Raw genomic sequence first — 15237 nt, forward strand, 5'->3', positions numbered from 1 at the left:
CTATCAGGCTATCAAAACAGAGCAGAGTTTTAACGTACATAAAATTGTCATACAGATTTACTTCTGCAGGAGTAGCCAACACACACACACACATACACATGGTGGTATGTCAAAACCAGTAAGGGGGCATTATTTACAGGCTACCACACATCCTTCAGGTCTGCTTCAGCAGTTCTGGTGAGAAAGACTGCATGCATGTGTGCGAGGCTGAGACCAGACACCACCAGACTAAATTCAGAGCATTACAATCAGAGCGTCCTAGTCAATGTTAAAGGTCCCAGGGCATGAAGATTTCACTTTATGAGTTTTTTTAACATTAATATGAGTTCCCCCCCAACCTGCCTATGGTCCCCCAGTGGCTAGAAATGGTGATAGTTGTAAACTGAGCCCTAGGTATCCTACACACACACACACACACACACACACACACACACACACACACACACACACCAATCCCCAAAGAGCCAGGATCAAGCCATGTGCCCTAGTCATCTTCAAGTGGCTTATTGTCACAGTTTACACACTGACAGAGGTTTGTGCATGGCAGCTCATGCAGTTTACATGTGCATCTACCCTTAACACAATTTGTTTTTTACACGGGCAGTGCACAAGTTCCAGTATGGCCTCTGGAGCTGGCGGAAGTGTCATCCAGTCCACTCCATAGAAATCTCCTACCATCTTCCAGCCATGATTTACAGGAGGAGGAATGTCTGGCATACACTCAAAACTCCTCCTGTGTACCGCAGCCTGATAACTTGCCCGCTGGATGTGTTTATGCAAGGAGTCTTTGTTTGGAGGTAAGTCTCTCTCAGAACATTTACCTGATTTGAACAGTTTAGCCCTCGCAATATTGACATCTTGGCAGTCCTTCTGATCATATAGGTCATATAGGCCTCACGTAGTTGTGGTGATGGGGTGAAACTTGTTCCTAGTTCTCTAAACATAGTTATGTATTCTGTTTTTGAACTTAGTTTTTTGTATGCTTTTGCTTTCCCAACCTTATGTAGAGCGCTCACAGTGTCACATTCAGAAAAGGCATGCAGACCCACAAGGGCATCACATTTGTCTTCTTGGTAATGTCAGTAATGTGAGTGTTTCTCCCCTTGGCAGTATGGAAATGGAGGTGTCCATCAATGTGGCTACAGAAAGCTAGAGCCAGCACAAAGACATGCATGTGTGGGCTCTTGATTACCAGGTCATGGCTGTATTTGGCTGCATGGGCTGCATGCAGCATCATTCAGGTGTCTGCCTCCTCTTGACTTGTCTCTAGGTCTTTGAGTTCCAGTATCTCAAGGTCAGTATAGCTCATATTCACCTTAATTGCGTGACACTTGCTTCCATGTGCAACAATGACGGTTATATTGCCAATTATATTCTTTGCAGATGAGCTCCAATGTTGGAAGAAATACTCCAGTAAGTTTTCTTTATTTTGGCCACATGCCAGGAATTTTTTCCACTGCTTTGGGGTTTTTTGGTCATCTCCATAGATTTTGATTTTTTGGTAGCCCTGTTCTGCATGTCGACTACGCTCAGCATTTTTGATGCTCAGGTTGCTGTATGTGTCCCATACAAAATGAAGCTCTGTTGACTTAGTTGCCTTAGCTGATTGAACCAGTGTCCTCAGTACATGATCAGCATACAACCCAAATGTTGGCTGTGGCTTTAGTTGTTGCACCAGAGCCATAGCATCCCAAATCCAAACTGAGCCATCAGGAATGTCACTCACTGTATCAGGCAGGTTGATCTCATCGAGCAAGATGTGCATCAGCTTAGCTTTGTTGGTTTTGACCAGAGAGCCATCAAAGTTGGAAATTGACTGTGGAAAAGGACCCAAACTGTAAGTGAGCATTTCATCAATGTTAATTTGCCTAACGCTGTCCACAACAATTAGCCTCGCAAACAAGTTGCGATGTGATGTTAGGGTGATTTCTTTTCCTCAAATTTTTGTGACTGTACTTTGGCCAGTGTCTTTGAATGTTTTAATTTTCATTTTCTTTATAGGGTCATGGAATGATGCTTCGCCATTGATGATCCTTTTTTCACAGAATTCAGTGAGTGCCTTTACACTTCTTTGTTTAGCCCCTAGTAAGTCTGTGGCAACATTGTCTGATAGCTGTTGGCCAGAAGAGATGTGACAAAGAGATTCTCCATCCAGCAATGGGTCAAAAGGATTAACCATATTTTGGTTAGTGGCCAAAATGTTCATCACATCAGCCTGATTGCTCTGCATTCTGGTGTTGTCTAGCTCTCAGTTAAGATGTTCTACCGGGCACTTTCCTGCCATTGTTTTGCATTCAAAAGTGATTGCTGCCCGCTCATGTTGTGTTAGGGTCCAGCTGTGAACTGCACCCTTGTTCAGAGAGAACCCACTGATGCCTCCCTTTGTCTTTGAGTCACGATTGGCTGTTTGCTCAATGACTTGATCACATGCGGTGCCGGCAAAACCATGACTTTGATGTCTTTGTGCCACAAAGTCCCCTGAAAGAAGCTGCTGGTGTGCTGAAGGGTGTGTTTCTTCCAGGTTGGTCATTTCAGCCCAATATGCCATCAAATACCTGGCATAATTTACTTTGTCACAGGCAAAAAACCAGGGCAGCATACTTTGCACTGTCGACAAATGGAGAGCCCAGTTCCCCTCTCATGAAGCTCAGCGTAAATTCTTAAAGGAAGACTTCATATACCTTTTCCATCTCTCATAATGATCAGCTGTTTCAAGGTACGTCACTTGTCAGTAGTAATCAGATCCAGCTGTGTCATTGTAAGTAAACCAATCAGGGTCGGCCATTTGTCACAAGCCTATCACAGCATGATATCCTGCTTTAAATCTGCTCTCTCTTCCGCGATTGGCAGTTGTCGTTTCAGGAAATAGAGTGCGTCCCGCCTCCTCCCCTTCTGCCACCGGTGGTCAAGCCTTCGGACTTGGGTTTCGTCTGTGCTTGGCTGTCGATGGTCCTCTGCTCTTTCACCACCACCAGTGTCTGGACTCCATCGGGGGATATGTTTGGGTTTCCTTAACCCTTAAGGACTTTTGGTTTCGATGGAGTCCAATCTCAAGAGACTTGTACATTTACATGTTTGTCTGTACAAACAGACAAACAGACGAAGTCTCTCCTGATTGAATTGTTGCCCTGATGAAAAGAAGCGTATCTTTCATCATGTCTTGGTATGTGCTCCAAAATGCGAATGTGTGGTAACAGTTGTTTTTTACCACAAATTCTTCATAACCTTGCAGTAACTGCTGAAATGTGTCTGATGTTAGCATGACCTTGAACTCTTCACATGGAAAACAATCGTGCAGATCTGTTGCCACTTTTAAAGCAGCTGCATTTTGTTCTTGTGTGAGCATGTCCAAGTATGCCTACCACCGCAGTTTCTGGAGTGCTTCCATCAGGAGCTTGTGAGCCCGTATGCTCCTGTTGTAGTGATGGCCGGAGATCACTCCATCGATTGAGCTTGCGGCCACCAGGTCAGACTCAATCAAGATGTCTTGAAAGACAGAATCACCAAACAACTTTCCTATGCATGACAGATATGCCATTGCTGTGTGGAACTCTGCAATCCTCACTACAATTCTCTCAGAGTAAGAATTTGTTTGCCAACGGATCTCTTGGGCCTTGGCATATACGGCTTGATCCATAACCAAAACAACTTCTTGTTGTTCCAAAATGTCAGCAATGGCAATGGAGCGGCTCAGGATGGTGTGGACAGTGTTTAGATCAGTCGGGCTGGCGTCAATCACTGGTAGGTAGCCAACGTGTGTAGATGGTAGTACGGTCTCTTCCTTCAACATGACATTAAACCCTGTCCATCCAGGAAGGACTTTGCCCTGGGCCTCAGGTACTTTCATTGAAAAGAATGCAGCATCAATTCTTCTACTGGTAGTTTGAGGAAACCTGTATTGGTCCTGCTGGAGATCTATCTTCAATGCAAAGTTCTGTGGACCAGACCGCTTTCCTCTTGTGTAGGTTGACAGATTCAGTGGAGGATGAACAGACTGCTCTCGTGTTCTATGTCTGGGTAATGTGTCTGGTAAGGATGCTGTATAACTATTTATGACCTTCTGAATTATTATACCATTGGTGTAATATGTTATCCCAGACAAGAGTCACAGGCACTTCAGCACTGATTTTTTCAGGGATGTATGTTTCTCCTCTCTCCATTTGTAGGTGAGCAAGGGCATTATCATGCTCAAGGACCTGGGAATTGGATGAGCAGTGACCCAGACCACAGTGACCCAGACCATTTAACAACCCTATAAGCTGTGCCGAGCCAGTCATATGCCGAACTGCCATTGCAAGTGAGCACTGTTTTGGCATGAGTCACCGTCCTCTGGTTGCCAGGGTAATAATGTCCTGACAAGTGGACACTATCTTTCTGCTGTCCTCTGAAGTGACAGCAACACGTTTATTTGATGGCTGTGATGACATTCCTGATGTCCATGCAATGAAATTAAAAAGTTGGTGAGGCACTACACTCTTATTCTCCTTCACTTTCTTCAGATGAGGAGGAAGCAGAGGAGACAGCAACTTCATGCCCAATCTCATCAGCTGACAGATTGTCCACATATACAAGGTAGGTTGTGGATGCCTTCTGGAATTTCAAGAAGGGATGAGACTTGTGAAGTCTTGCTTTTAGTGAGTGTGCCTTATAAGCTCTAATGTTCACTCCCTCTGTTTCTTCCACAGTTTTATTGAAAAGCAAATTCAACTTTGACAGTCGAAGCACCCGTTTGTTTTAACAGCCTCTCCTCAATGACTGTTTTGCAGAATTGCTTGTATCCATTTTCATATATGTTTGTTTCTGTTCTCTCAATTTTGTGTGTGGTCAGGTACCGGGTATAATCTCGATAGCAGGTGAAGTGATACCGTGCTTCACTAGCCACCAAGTCCCTGTCTTGGATATGGAGAAGGAGAGACTCATCCCTTCTGCCTTCAGCAGCGAGAAGCAATTTCCCAGCATGGAGTGTTTCACACTGTGTTAGTTTTTCTTTTATCCTTTTCCTGCTGTGTGTCTGAACCTTGTACTTCTCTTGCAAATAATGCACTGTACTGGAAGCAATGTGTATATTAATATATATATATTAATGTATATTCTGTATGTGTGCTGTGTGTCTGATATTTTGCTGCTGCAACACTGTAATTTCCTTCTTTTGACTGTATGTCTTATACTGTTTATACTGCACCACCTGTCTATACAATATAATAATACAAACCTTCCTTTGCAGTTTCTTCAACTAATACTGCCTTCTCTCTTCTCCTCTGTGCTCGTTTTATCTTTGTGATATTTGTGAAATGGCTGTAGCACTCCCTGTGGTAGCCAGTGTTAGCTGGTTTGACTAACTGGTTTGTAGGCTCCTGGCTTTGTAACTTGTATGCCTGTATTGCCTCTTCTGCTATAATATGTTGTCTGCACTCAAGGTCTTTCCACAGAAACACTGATTAAATGAATTTCTCCCAACTTTTGTCTGTGAAGGGAATGGTGGGTCCACTTCCCTCAAATATATGCATGCAGCACTTCATTGTTCATTGCACTTCATGTTTTGCCATTTCTTTCCAGGATATAGAGCTCAACAGTGACCGCCCACTTTTTATCGGCTCTGGTTCAGGAAGTATTTTTCCCCATTCAATTGTTTCTTTAGCCGAGAAATGTAGACGCACCCTAGCGGCAGCAAATTTAATTTGCTACAAGATGAATAGTGAGCATAACTCACACGGTGCAAAAAACATTTTGAAAATGGCAAAAAAAAGGCAAAGGTAAAAGATCGTGTACATAAACTATCAGAGACTTCAGTGGCAGACGCTCAATCTAGCCGTTCACAGTTTTACGGCTACGGTAAATGTTTCTATGGTAACGGCCAGTTGTTGACAAATGCGTCACCAACACCGACACTTTCCTACACACGCTATTGGATGAAGGCAACAAATACGTCATGAATGTCGGACCACAGAAGTAGCTGCCTGCTTCATTCGCCGGGAAAATAAACTGGAGGAAGTTACCGATATTATAGTTATAGACAAAGTATGTGAGTAGCAACAATTTTTATTTGCTTTGTTGAAAAGCGTAGCGGTTACATATAAAAAACTGGGTTATCCATCACCACAGATCGTCTGAAAACACAAAATGTCCCCCGGCCCACCGCCTACCAGGTTGAAGAGAGAGACAGTGAGCGAAAATAAATTGCACGATCGAAATTGCAAGGCTAAAAGCAACAATTAGCAATTGTAACAATTCCAACTAAAGCCAATGCTAATGAGACGCGATACGGAATATATTCAGTTAAGCACTGCCTCTGGCGGTCAGTAGGGATGAAATAGAACGTGACTCGGAATAAATTAGGGAGAATGTTTTCTCAAATAAGCCCCGAATATTTTAGATCATTGTGATTTCTCATGACAATTTAAAAAAGGATCTTTTTCCTAATGTTTTTAAAGGTCCCATGACATGGTGTTCTTTGGATGCTTTTATATAGGCCTTAGTGGTCCCCTAATACTGTATCTGAAGTCTCTTTTATATAGACCTTAGTGGTCCCCTAATACTGTATCTGAAGTATCTTTTACATAGACCTTAGTGGTCCCCTAATACTGTATCTGAAGTCTCTTTTATATAGACCTTAGTGGCCCCCTAATACTGTATCTGAAGTCTCTTTTATATAGACCTTAGTGGTCCCCTAATACTGTATCTGAAGTCTCTTTTATATAGACCTTAGTGGTCCCCTAATACTGTATCTGAAGTCTCTTTTATATAGACCTTAGTGGTCCCCTAATACTGTATCTGAAGTCTCTTTCCCGAAATTCAGCCTTGGTGCAGAATTATAGCCACTAGACCCAGTCCAACAATGAGCTTTCCTTAGGATGTGCCATTTCTGTGTCTGTAGCTATTGAGGAGGAGGGGAGGGGGGGCAAGGTGGAGGGTGGGGGTGTGGCCTTGACCAACTGCCACTTTGCTTGTTCGAAAGCCATGATGCCAAATTCTCTGGGTGGGCAAAGCGGAGAAAGGGGAGGTAACCTTGCTCCTTATGACCTCATAAGGACAAGATTCCAGATTGGTCCATGTGAACTTTCATTTTCTCAAAGGCAGAGCAGGATGCCCAGGGATCAGTTTACACCTATCACCATTTCTAGCCACTGGGGGACCATAGGCAGGCTGGGGGAATGCATATTAATGTTAAAAAACCTCATAAAATGAAAGTTTCATGCCATGGGACCTTTAATGGACAACGCATCCAGTTCAGTGAAGTGCTGCAAATGCAGAAGTGCCTTAAACCTGCATTCTTCCTGAATTCCAGCAGGGGGCGACACATGCGGTTGCAAAAGGAGTTCAGTTTCTGTAGAAGTCTTTGAGAAAGTGACCCCACTTCTCACTTGATTTATTACCTCAGTAAGCATTTTCATAATGAGTTCATGGTCTCAATCGCTAGTTTCAAGTCTTCTGCAACACAGAATGATGTTCATTTTTTTAATTATGGTCTCGTTGATTTTAAAATCTGCAATAAAGCAGGGGGTGTTTCGGGGCGTGGCTATGATGCGACTGCCATTGAAAGTGTGTAACGTAACGTAGAGTGTAAGGGCTCCTCCCTCACTCCTCACTCTCGTCTAAAATCGTCACATCCACAACCAGGATGGCTGTGCCCGTAACGGCAAACTAGTCGACTCATAGCAGATATCCAAAGATCAATGGGTGACATCACACATGCGCTGTCCATAATAGTATAGGCAACATTATATACTATATACAGTCTATGGTCCACACAGCATTCCTGGATGGGAGAAAAACGTGCTCTGGTTTATTGGCATTTTTTAAACCAATCACAATCGTCTTTTCAGAGACCAGTCATGTGTGACCTACATAATCAACATGACGATGCCCACTGACCCGCTGGACAGCACCATGACCACCTTTCCTGGTGGTGAGTCGCATTATTACACATACACATAGAGAGACACACACAGCACACACACAGAGACACACACACACAGAAACACACACACACATACACACACATACACACACACTCACACACACACACACACAGAGAGACAGCTTTTGTCTCCTTTGTAATGTTTTTGACTCCCTGACAAAACTAATGTTCCTGATGCTAAATATGTCTTTAAGCTGTGGGTGCTTGGTGCTTGTGCGGTGTGTGTGTGTGTGTGTGTGTGTGTGTGTGTGTGTGTGTGTGTGTGTGTGTGTGTGCGTGCGTGAGTGCATGCGTGTGTGTGTTCTTGAACTGCACAACGAGACAGCGTCTGTGACTTTCTTCGAGACCTGCCCCGACTGTCTGTCGATGGTCTTCAAGGACAGCAAGGGACGATTCCTGCTCAACTACAGTAAACACAGACGCTCATATTATTATCTTTAGGGCTGCAACTACACATTATTTTACTCATGGATTAATGTGTATGTGTGTTTGTGTGTGTGTCTGTGTGTGTCTCTGTGTGTCTGTGTGTGTCTGTGTGTGTTTCAGGGAAGGATGGGCATCATCGGGATGTTGAGAAGTTGAAAGCAGACCACAGCGATCACCACAAACTGACCGCCTGTCTGGGATTCCTCGCCAACGCCAAACCGTTCAACTATGACGGAGCTGCAGGTCACTTCCTGTCTGGTTTCTCTTCCCACAGATTGTAGAGATGCAACTTAAAAAAAGAGAGATAATTGAAATGATTTTATCCTTTTGCCTCCTCACAGATTTCTGTCATAAGAAATCGGCGGGCCCCGAAGACTGCCATGGTCTGAACATAACGCTGCAAACAAAACACATGCACAAGGTGAGTCTGATTCTACTTGTACTATTAGGGCTAAGGGCTGGTATGCACACACACAGAGACACACACGTATGCACACACACAGACACAGACACACGCATACGCACAGACACAGACAAACACACACAGACACACAGACACACAGACACAGACACACAGACACACACACACATGCACAAGGTGAGTCAGATTCTACTTGTACTAATAGGGCTAAGAGTTACTATGCACACACACGCACACAAACACACACACACAACCACACACAGTCACTCTAAGTAACTTCACAGCAACAGGTCAACATGTCAGTGAAGAAACATGACCAACTGCAATTAAAAGATGCCATGACGACTCCTGAGATATATATACACACAATCACACACACACGCACACACACACACACACACAGACAGAGATATACACACACACGTACAGTATGTATGTATCATGATTTTCTTTTTGCAGCAATTTTTGAAATCAATTCTTGTTCCTAGAATCGATTTATTTTAGTTATCTTCGAGTTTACCTAAGTGTTGTCTGTTTGGAGAATAGTTAGATACAAAATATGTGGTAAAAAGCGACAACAACGTCGGGGGGGGAACGAATTCTATGAATCCTGGATGACCGTGCTAAACACTGAATATATTCCGTATCGCGCTTGCGCAGGTCGAGTATTTGTACCCTAGCCAAGTTATTACAGTTTTTTCTGATTGCTAAACGACAGTGGGCACAACTGGAGTCACATGTGCAGAACTCAAACTACAGTCTGCACTACCAACAGTCACCTGAGCTAAACAGTTCACATCACCTGCAAAACTCATTCAAAGCAACACAACTCTTAACACATGTCTCAAAACAGGCTCGGTTCAGCCAAACACTATGCACAATCCTCACTGAGATAACACACACACACACACACACTGTCACTCAGAACACACTGAGGGTAAAAACACTAACGTCAAGCACCAATACAGAAATTACTAACTTTTTCATCTTTACAGTTTGAACAATTTGAGTGACTTGACACTACTCAATAGTTTATTTAAGGAAAAAATATAGATTGTATAACATACCAATTTTTACATAAGGTAAACAAGAAGGAATGAAAATCAGCAGTTTTCGTCAATAAAGTATTTTGTCTCTAGTAATTTATGGAATTACTGGGGAAAAAAAACTAAAGGTACATAACAGTACCAACGAATAGTGTGACTAATCCTGCCTCTCTCCAGCATCATGTAGCAAGTTTTCTTCATCTCATTGGATGTCTTCATCATCTCTAAATACAAATGAATGTGGTGTTTCTATTGCTTTCACCTCCATTACTTTCTGAAAAACAGTAAGAACACAGTTTTACTATTGTAAAGATATAGGGCCCTATTTTAACGATCTGAAACGCAAGTATGAAACGCAAAACGCAAGTAGCTTTGTGGGCGGATCTTGGGCGCTGTTGCTATTTTACCAGCGGGATAAATGACTCTTGCGCCCGACGCAAATCTAAAATGGGTTGGTCTGAAGTAGCTAGGTGTGGTTTGGGCGTAACGTGCAATAAACCAATCAGAGCATCATCTCTCATTCCCTTTAAGAGCAGGGCGCTTGTTCCATGGCGGATTGCTATTATGACGGCGGATTTGCCTGGCGCACGCCAGCGGGAGCTGCCGATGCGAGATGCGGCAAAGTAATAAATGCCCGTCTTGTCCGGGTGGCGATGTTGCTGCGGCCTCTGGGGCGCATCTCCTCAAGTCTGGAGAGGATTGCTGCAGCCATGGAGCGTGCCCGCCAAACGCACCACCTGCTCCTGTTGTGCCCCTTCCTCTTCCCCCACTCCATCTCCGTCACTTCGCTCCATCAGGAGCCGCATCGCGCATACTCCCGGACCAGATCCCGCCGTAGTTCAACATCACGTCTCCTTAAGTCCTCTAATATTTCCTCATTTATGTCATCAACACATCCATGATTCATGGAAATGTTGTGTAAAACACAACAAGCCACAAAGAATGCTGCGACTTTTTGAGGACTGTACTGTAGCCTCCTGACCTATCCAAACACCTGAAGTGCATTTTCAGTAATATTTTCCTTTGTAATTATGTATGGTTTGCAAAAATGGGAACTGCTGCATCCATTTAGATGAGAGAAGTGTATGCTCGTTGTGCACACGCTACATTATGGCCAAGCATGCGCCCCTAAAATAGCATCTGAATAACGCTACTGACTTTAGACTAGCGCCGCTGACTTTAGACCAGGTTTTTCCTGGTCAATGGCGGAATTGTTTTCTGAAACTGCAGAATAGCACAAAGTAACGTTTGCGCCGGAACACGCCTCCTCCTTTCGCTGAACCGCCCCCAGGAGCGCAAATACATTCCCTAATTTACCGACGTGCGTCTGTGGAGGGAAAAGTCCGCTGTGCGTCGGGTGCAAAATAGGAATGATACATGCGTCGGCGTACAAAGGCAATTGCGCCGAGTGCAAGATAGGGCCCATAGTGTTTTTCACTTTTTTTTATAGCTGTGTACATAACCTGAGACATCTTACCTGGACATATTGGTATCTTTGCTCTTTTACCTGTTTCTCTCAAACGGTACAGTGTATAATTGTTTCATTCTTATTTGGTGTTTGTATACAAAAAAAGGCTTTCTGATCTTTCTCTGTTTAAATACCGTATATGTTCACTAACTAGTCTAAAACAAGACACCTGCTTAGGCTTTCAGCCAAAATTGCAATCAGCAGTGTTTGATAGGCACCAGACTGAAATCTATTCTGTTTTGAATGTGTGGTTAACAGTGTTGACAGCAGTGTGTTAGCATTTGAACAAAGTGCTGTAAATCTACGGTGTTGTGCACGTTGTGGTTAAAGTCATGGGATAAGTGTGTAGAGTTTTGAAAACTGTATTCAAGCAATGAAAAACAAACTAGAGTTTGGTCCACATGAACTGCTGCTGTGCAGACTTTAGTTAGAGTTTTGCACATGTGACTCCAATTGTGCCCAATGTCTTTTAGCAATCGAAAAAACTGCAATATCTGATATTATCTGCTGTTTATATTATTAACGATTTTTGAAAGTCTGTCTCTTTTGTATCTTTTATTTCCCTCTGTTTAGACTATTACTTTTATTTTTACTTTCATATTATATTATTTGTATATATTTTTGTATCTTATTTGTTTACGTATTGCGATGACTGAATATCTGTAAACTATCTTTTGAAATAAAGTTAAAAAAGCATGGTGTTAGGGGAATCACTTTTTTTCTCTTTTTCTTTTTTTCTAGTTTACAGTTTTGACAACACACTGCTGTCAAAACTGTAAACCACACATTCAAAACAGAATAGATTTCAGTCTGGTGCCTATCAAACACTGCTGATTGCAGCCCACAGTGTTATTGTCAACTGCAACATGCTGCAACGAAATGGCAGCTACATAGATTCTTAGAAGGAGACCATCCTGGAGGGGCTGCAGGAACTCAAGGATGGCAGGCACACAGTAGCGGAGATAGCGTGGGTGCTTGGGTGCAGCCGCCCCAGGGCCCTGTGCCAATTAGGGGCCCCTCAAACACCGCCGATCTTGCGTTACTTGATGAGAACGGGGCTCTTGCCAAGTGACACATTGCAGATTATTAGCTAAAAGAAGCTATAATTGCTGAATATGATCTCACATTGTGATAATCCAGCTCTTCTTAACAAACCTATACATATATAATAGAGCCATGTCAACTATATAGTGTGGCACTGATTGAGCGTTCTTGGCCTGTTCAGCACCATCGCTGTCCAGTAGATGTCGCTGTCCGTGGTGCTGAAACATTGTTACTTGACTGGCAAACTGCTTTCTTTGTTCGTCAATATAAACTTGTCAAAACATGTGGCTTTTCTTTGTGTTTTATTTGACATATAGGCTGATTGGCTCAACAAGTGACACATAACATATGCATTCATCAGATATTTTACCTTTTTTTATTTTAAAATGACTTGGTAGCAGAGGGCCCCATGATGAAGCTCCGCCCCCACTGTACCAAGAGTCTAGCTCCGCCTCTGCAGGCACAGAACAATGCACTGGGTCATAATTACAAGCTGTACACCTCTCGGAAAAAAGTATCCACCTGTCCCTGTACTGCAGATGGGTAGACAGTGCTCTGCGCATTTGGCACACTGCGCCCCACCCTGAAAGGCAGACATTCGTCATGACAATCTCTCGTTTAAAGGGAACAGAGCCCATGGCACCCTTTCTGACAAATTCAAACTCTCCCACCATCAGGACAGAGCCATCAGGCACTGCTGGAGTGAACATACTCATGGTAGAAATCAAGGGTACATGTGTATTAGACAAGGTCATTAACGTCACCCAGCACAGCGAAAGCGCCCGGCCAGGAGAGGGAAGCGAGGACACTCCCTTCTCCGACACAATATGACGTGTCTGTGAATATGTTATAGTGGCGAGCACTTACGTTAGTAAGTGAGGTTACACGTTTATCAGATAAGGCCATTGACGTCACTCAACACAAATCCAATACAGGAGCGGGAAGCGAGCACGCTACCGACACCGACACAATATGTTAAACTGGTGATTATATTCAACACAAACTAAACAATCTTACCGAGTGTAGAAGTTGCGAGTAGATCTGCATGAAGCCAAACAGCGAATACGTCCGTCCCCTTACCTGAAGAGGGGCAGCTCATCCGTAGCCTTTGTAGGGCGAAAAATAAATGCAACTCCGATCGAAATTGCAAGGCTAAAAGCAACAATTAGCAATTGTAACAATTCCAACTAAAGCCAATGCTAATGAGACGCGATACGGAATATATTCAGTTAAGCACTGCCTCTGGCGGTCAGTAGGGATGAAATAGAACGTGACTCAGAATAAATTAGGGAGAATGTTTTCTCAAATAAGCCCCGAATATTTTAGATCATTGTGATTTCTCATGACAATTTAAAAAAGGATCTTTTTCCTAATGTTTTTAAAGGTCCCATGACATGGTGTTCTTTGGATGCTTTTATATAGGCCTTAGTGGTCCCCTAATACTGTATCTGAAGTCTCTTTTATATAGACCTTAGTGGTCCCCTAATACTGTATCTGAAGTCTCTTTTACATAGACCTTAGTGGTCCCCTAATACTGTATCTGAAGTCTCTTTGTAGACCTTAGTGGTCCCCTAATACTGCATCTGAAGTCTCTTTTATATAGACCTTAGTGGTCCCCTAATACTGTATCTGAAGTCTCTTTTACATAGGCCTTAGTGGTCCCCTAATACTGTATCTGAAGTCTCTTTTATATAGACCTTAGTGGTCCCCTAATACTGTATCTGAAGTCTCTTTTATATAGACCTTAGTGGTCCCCTAATACTGTATCTGAAGTCTCTTTTACATAGACCTTAGTGGTCCCCTAGTACTGTATCTGAGCTTTCATTTTCTCAAAGACAGAGCAGGATACCCAGGGCTCGGTTTACACCTATCACCATTTCTAGCCACTGGGGGTCCATAGGCAGGCTGGGGGAACTCATATTAATGTTAAAAAACCTCATAAAGTGACATTTTCATTCCATGGGAACTTTAACAATGATAGACCTAAATATTTCCTGTGTATACCAATACCAGTACCGTGTCTTTGATACCGAGAAAAATTTAACCAAGATGGCTTTTTATAGTTTTATTTAGTTTCCGTCCACTCTGAATGAAGTGTGTTTTACAATGATAAAAGCACTGATTATTCACATGGAGTCTGGTGGAGTTTGGTGATGGTGATTTCAGGGCTTTTTCATGTTAAACAAAAAGGATCTTCATTTTTAACAAAACGGTCTGTCTCTGTAGTGATCCTTTGCATAATGTTGCAAAAAAAGATCTGAGGAGCAGTTAACCATAGTCCTCACAAATCCTGGAAGTGGAAGGTCATGGATATAGACGAGTGTTTACATTACAGAGTTATGGAGTCATAACTCAGACACATTCAGTGTTTTTCCCTGCCTCGAGCATGATTATCCTGCAATAAGAAGTGCGTTTGTTGTTTGTGTCGTGTTGTCTAACTGGTTTGTGTCATTTTCAGACACCAGGCCTGTGTCACCTACATCATCAACATGACGATGCCCACTGACCCGCAGGACAGCACCATGACCACCTTTCCTGGTTGTGAGTCGCATTGTGTGCACACAAACACAGACACACACACAGAGACACACACACATACACACACACATACGCAGAACACACATAGACACAGATTTTGTCTCCTTTTTCAACGTTTTTGATTCCTTGATAAAACCAATGTTCCTGATGCTAAATATGTCTTAAAGCTCTGTAAATATCTAACAGTAGCACAAGAAAATAGTAATAAGTTAAGCAAATATAACATTTCATCCATCCACACCACGTTCACTACACTTTCAAATGAGGCCACGCCCCTTTAAGAAACAGAAAGTGTTTCATACCATTGGTGCAGCGTGTAATGTGTGTGTGTGTGTATGTGTGTGTGTGTGTGTGTGTGTGTGTGTGTGTGTGTGTG

General features: G+C 43.0%; 1 long non-coding RNA gene across 1 annotated transcript; it reads left to right on the plus strand.

Annotated features, from left to right (window-relative positions):
- The first annotated feature begins 1275 nt into the window (after positions 1 to 1275).
- LOC120571431 lies at positions 1276 to 4954 on the plus strand. The gene is made up of 4 exons (XR_005641227.1): positions 1276 to 1294; positions 2002 to 2051; positions 4500 to 4572; positions 4829 to 4954. It is a non-coding gene; the product is annotated as an uncharacterized LOC120571431 (long non-coding RNA).
- Positions 4955 to 15237: the final 10283 nt, after the last annotated feature.

The sequence above is a fragment of the Perca fluviatilis genome, chromosome 13, assembly GCF_010015445.1.
Source record: "Perca fluviatilis chromosome 13, GENO_Pfluv_1.0, whole genome shotgun sequence".
Taxonomy (NCBI): Eukaryota; Metazoa; Chordata; class Actinopteri; order Perciformes; family Percidae; genus Perca; species Perca fluviatilis.